Genomic DNA, 6,023 nt, shown 5'->3' on the forward strand with positions numbered 1-6,023 from the left:
GGCACGCAAGATCAGCCCAAGAGGCTCATGCCACCAATCACATGCCTTTCAACCAAACTATGCTAGCTCTAGCATGACCAGTTCTGCTTTTCTAAAAGCAACGACATATACTTCATCGTACTTTCACAAAGTATGAACTAAAAATGCGAGATCGTGAATTAATGTCTAATGAAGAATTCTTGAGTGAGTTTCCTGTGGGCATCTGGTGGCGGTTGAAGACCATGCCACCCAAGGACACGACCATCTTGATGAGCAACTTGAACACGGCGAGCACTAAGACATGGTCCAAAACAAACTTGTCCATCACATACAACACATATAAGCTCCATAAATCCTCAAAGTGAGATGTAGGAGGTACCTAGTTGAAGAAGCAAATCTTACCTCGCACCTGACATGGTCGTGGCCACTGAATCGGTCTCCACCTAGTGCCGCACGCACACGCCCCATCACCAATATGATTTCTTTCCCCATGTTGATGTTCTCATGTGGGATATAAAAAGTGTTGAACTGTCATGTTATGTACACATGTGATGTATATCTGTATGTGTTTGTTGTAATAGCTAGTCCTAGTCTCCAGGGGCATTTTCTACTCCAACGCCACCTCCTGGGTAGTGCCCTGCATGTAGGGACTCACTCCAATTTATGTACCCGAGACTCAGAAGGCAATATACACGATTATTCACTAAGCTTCTTGGTAATCAGAGCCATGACTTCCGCTCCTTCCTCCCCCAAGCGCGCGGCTGAACCGGATCACGCCGCTGCTGCTGACGACGCTGCAACACTGGCCGTTGCCGCCTCCGTTGATGCCTCTGGCTCCACTGATCTGCGCCCTCGCGCACCCGCCTCTACAAATGAGAGTCCAGGCTCCGGCAATCTTCCCCTCGCCATAGCCGCACCCCACGCTGTGACTCTGGCTTCCTCCTCTGCCCCTCCACCACCTCTTCTGGTCAGCCTCGCCGGCATCCTCGACTTCAAGCTCTCTCTCAACAGAACCAACTTCACACGTTGGCACAACTACATCCACCTGATGCTGGTCCATCATCACATCAAGGATCACATCCGCGACGTCTCGGTGCGCCGCATGGCTGATCCGGCATGGCACGATGACGACAACACCGTCGTCCTGTGGTTCTTCACCACCATCTCCGGGGATCTCCTCGACATCGTCGCCCCTGCCGACTCCACGGCCTACACCATCTAGACCCGGCTGCATGAGTACTTCCTGGCCAACGAGGCCGAGCACGCGATGCATCTCGGCCAGGAGTTCCGGGCCTGCGTGCGTGGCGACCTCACCATCAAGGACAACTGCCGCCGCCTGCAACGTATCACCGCTGCCCTCGCTGACGTCCATGAGCCTGTTTCGGTCCGCACCCTCACCCTGCAGATGCTCGATGGGCTGGGGCCACGGTTCGTGATGCAGGCCGCTATCCTTCAGACCAACGTACCGCTGCCTACCTTCAGCTAGGCACGTTCTCGCATGGTGCTCGCTGAGTTCTCCATGGACAGACGCGCTCGCACCGAGGGGGCCCAGGTGCTGGCTGTCGAGAATGACGACCATGGTGCCGATCGCTCCGGAGATCGTAGCGACCGCGGGGATCGTGGCGGTGACCGTGCACTTCCTGGAGGCGGTGGCCGTGGTGGCCAGCTCGGTGCCAACCGCCATCAGCGCGGCAGACGTGGTCGCGGACGCAGCCGTGGGTGCGGTGACGCCCCCGCTGGTCGTGGTGCGGGCAGTCAACCGTGGCTGGGCTACTTCACCCCCATGGGGATGCCCTTCCCTCCATCGTGCGCCTCCTGGATTTCTCCCAACTCCAGCGGCATCCTCGGCCCTCATCCTGGTCCGCCCACACAGGCCTACCCTGTCCTGTACTCCACTCCTCCAGTGCCTGCCGCTCCAACACCCTATGTTGCACCACCAACCTCCTCGGATGCCTGTGTAATGTTCCACCCTGCGCCCAACTATGGCTCGGCCTTCCCTGCCGGCGCCGACTGGATCATGGACACAGGTGCGGCTTCCCACGTCACCGGTGACCCAGGTACCTTATATACGTTCCATCCCTTATTAGCGCCCTATACTCGTCATATTATCATTGGCAATGGCTCACGCCTCCCTGTTCTTGGCACTGGTACTGCCACTCTTCCCCCAAACCCTTTTATCTCCGCCACATTCTTCCTTCTCCCAACATAGTCAAGAATCTTATTTCGGTTCGCAAGTTCACTCACAATAATTTGTGTTCGTTTGAATTTGACCCTCTTGGTTTTTCGGTGAAGGATCTAGCTACAAAGGAGGTCCTTCTGAGGGTTAACAGTGACAACGATCTCTACCCCTTCACCGACAATAATGAAGCTCCCACCGGCACCTTCGTGGTTTCCACGCATGATCTCTGGCACCGGCAGCTTGGACACCCTAGCTCCTCGACATTTTCTCGTTTTTCTTTAGATTTTCTTTCTTCATGTAATAATGAACCTCGTCCCTCCCATTTATGTACGGCGTGTCAGGCAAGCACACGCGCCTTCCATTTCCCACCTCCACCACCTATACTAGCTCTCCTTTCCAATTAATACATTGTGATTTGTGGACTTCGCCTATAGTGAGTCACTCCGGTTATAAGTACTACCTTATTATTGTAGATGACTACACTCACTACTCGTATACCTTCCCTCTCCGCGCTAAATCCGACACATGCGACACCCTCATTCGTTTCTTTCGTTTTGTTTATACCCAATTCAACGTCCTCATCCGGTGTGTTGAATGTGACAATGGTGGGGAATTCCTCACTACCACTCTTCGTGATTTTTTATCCTCTCATGGTGTCATGTTTAGCCTCCCTTGCCCTGACACCTCGCCGCAAAACGGTAAAGTCGAACACCACATACGCACCACCAACGACGTAGTCGGCACCTTGCTCCTCCAAGCCTCCCCCATCCCTTTTGGGTCGAGGCCTTGCACACTGCCACTACCCTGATCAATATCCGACCGTCGCGAGCCATCCACCACTTCACGCCCCATTTAGTGCTCTACTGCGTTCATCCTACATATGATCACCTTCGGACATTTGGTTGTCTTTGCTTCCCTAATATTTCTGCCACACCTGCCCACAAGCTCTTTCCCCGCTCTGTGTGTTGCGTTTTCCTCGGCTATCCACACGAACAAAAAGGTTACCGCTGCTTCGACCTTTCCTCTCGCTAGGTTATTATTTGTCGGCACGTTACGTTTGATTGTTTTCCCTTCTCTACGTACCCTGATTTAATGGCCACAGACAATCCGCTGCCACACCCACCGCAACTCCCGCTCCACCTCGATCGACGCTCCTCGTACCATCCACCACCGCTCAATTCGGCCGTAGCCACTCCCTCCATGCCAGCTGTCCCTGCCCAACCCACTACTTTCTCGCTAACGCCAAACCATGTCTCTGCTGCGGGCCCCACCCCACCCTCCCGCTCACATGCGTGCGGCTAGCCCCGCGCTAGCCTTGGGGTCGCATCGCCACCCGCACTCCCACCCCTGCCCGCTCGTGCCGTTCCCATCACACCACCTGCCAACCCACATCCAATGCGGACCCGCGGTAAAACCGGTTATGCCATGCCCAAACAAATCCTTGATCTCCATGTTTCCGACGCCTCTTCTCCCATTCCTTCCTCGTACCGTGCTGCGCTCAAGTACCCGCATTGGCATGCCGCGATGCTTGTCGAGTATAACACGCTAATTAGGAATGGTACGTGGTCTTTGGTTCCTTATCCTACAGGTTTGACCGTGGTGATCGGGAAGTGGATATTTCGTCACAAGCTTCATCCTGACGGTACCTTGGCATGCTATAAGGCCCGGTGGGTGGTCCATGGCTTCACGCAGCAGCCGGGGGTCGACTACGGGGAGACGTTTAGCCCCGTGGTCAAACCGGCCACCATTCATGTCGTCCTCAGCATCGCCATGGCCAATGCTTGGCCCATTCGCCAAATGGACGTCAAGAATGCATTTCTTCATGGTGACCTTGCCAAGACTGTCTACCGCCAGCAACCCTCCGGCTTCCTCGATCACAAAAATCCCTCCCAGTTTGTCGTCTCCACAAATCCCTCTATGGGCTTAGACAAGCACCTTGCACATGGTTCCTACGGTTCACCAAGTTCCTTCACTCCCTGGGTTTTGTGTCCTCCCGGTGTGACACCTCTCTCTTCATCATGCGGCGTGGGGGCGCCCTTGCTTATCTTTTCGTTTATGTTGACGACCTCATACTCACCGCCAGCACTCCCACACTCCTCCAGTCCCTCGTCACCTCCCACACTCGTGAGTTCTCTATGAGTGATCTCGGTGACATACATCATTTTCTCGCGGTTAATGTTCACCGCACCACCACCGTCATATTTCTCTCATAGGAGCACTACGCCCTCGAGATTCTTGATCGTGCTCGCATGCTTAACTGCAAACCCATCTCCACACCAATCGACACGAGTTGTAAGCTCTCTGGCTCCGGCAGCACACCCTACTCCGATCCCACCCACTACCGCAATCTTGCCGGTGCTCTTCAGTACCTTACTCTCACCCGCCCCGACATCTCCTATGTCGTGCAACAACTCTGTCTGGTCATGCATGCCCCACTGGATACCAACTATCAGTTGCTTAAGCGTGTCCTTCGCTACATTCGCGGTACGACCCACTTCGGCCTCCATCTCTACCGCTCCTCCTCTCATGACCTCATAGCCTACAGTGATGCTGACTGGGCAGGGTGTCCTGACACCCGATGATCCACCTCGGGCTTCTGTGTGTTCCTGGGCTCTAATTTGATCTCTTGGTCGTCCAAACGCCAACACACTGTCTCCCGCTTCAGCACCGATGTAGAGTATCGTGCAGTTGCTAACTGTGTGGCCGAGTCATGTTGGCTCCACAAACTTCTCGCTGAGCTTCATCGCCCTCCTCGCCGAGCTACAATCATGTATTGCGACAATATGAGTGCCGTATACCTCTCCTCCAACTCTGTCCAACATCAGCGCACCAAGCATGTGGAAATCGACTTGCACTTCGTCCGAGATCGCGTGGCCCTTGGCGAGGTCACCGTGCTCCACGTCCCGACCACATCTCAGTTTGCTGATGTCTTCACCAAGGGGTTGCCGTCTTCGGTCTTTTGTGACTTTCGCTCCAGTCTGAACGTCTTACCAGGGGCCGTTCGGACTGCGGGGGGGGGGGGGGTGTTGAACTGTCACGTTATGTACACATGTGATGTATATCTGTATGTGTTTTTTGTAACAGCTAGTCCTAGTCTCCATGGGCGTTTCCTACTCCAACGCCACCTCCTGGGTAGTGCCCTGCATGTAGGGACTCCCTCCTATTTATGTACATGAGACTCACAAGGCAATATACACGATTATTCATTAATCTTCTAAAAGCATGAGGCCCGCCTTCCTCGCCTTGCTCCTCGTCGTCTCAGGCATGAGTCCCACATTCCTCTCCCTACTCCTTGTCTCAGGCATGAGGCCCGCCTTCCTCTCCCTGCTCCTCATCGTCTCAGGCATGAGGCTTGCCTTCCTATCCCTTCTTGTTCTTGAGGCTGAGGTACAACTTGGTCACAGTCCCTTCGATGCAGAAGCGATGCAACTTGATATTGTGTTTGCCCTGCTTTTAGGGGATCGGGGTCTCATTAGACTTCTAACAATAATTGTTTATGAAAACAAATATCTTAAGATATATTGGAACAAAGCTTTGACAACACGAGATTTGTTGGCCTGCACCAATCTTTGAAATGAATAAATGTTAGCAATTATACAAACACCATTAGAAGAACAACACTACTGGTCTATCCATCACATACATCAACAAATTATAGTCTCTAATAAATTAGAATTGCACTATTCTATGGTACATGATAATTAATAGTTTAACACTACTAAAAACATAAAGCTTGGTTAATGATTATCAATGCATGAAAGAATGACTCTTTGTTGTAAAGATGAGAGAAGTAACATGCATGTAAGGAAGGGAAACCTACATCGTAATACTTCACCATGGTTTGACCACCCCTGAATATCAGTAT

This window comes from Hordeum vulgare, chromosome 3H (genome assembly GCF_904849725.1).
Source record: "Hordeum vulgare subsp. vulgare chromosome 3H, MorexV3_pseudomolecules_assembly, whole genome shotgun sequence".
Classification (NCBI taxonomy): domain Eukaryota; kingdom Viridiplantae; phylum Streptophyta; class Magnoliopsida; order Poales; family Poaceae; genus Hordeum; species Hordeum vulgare.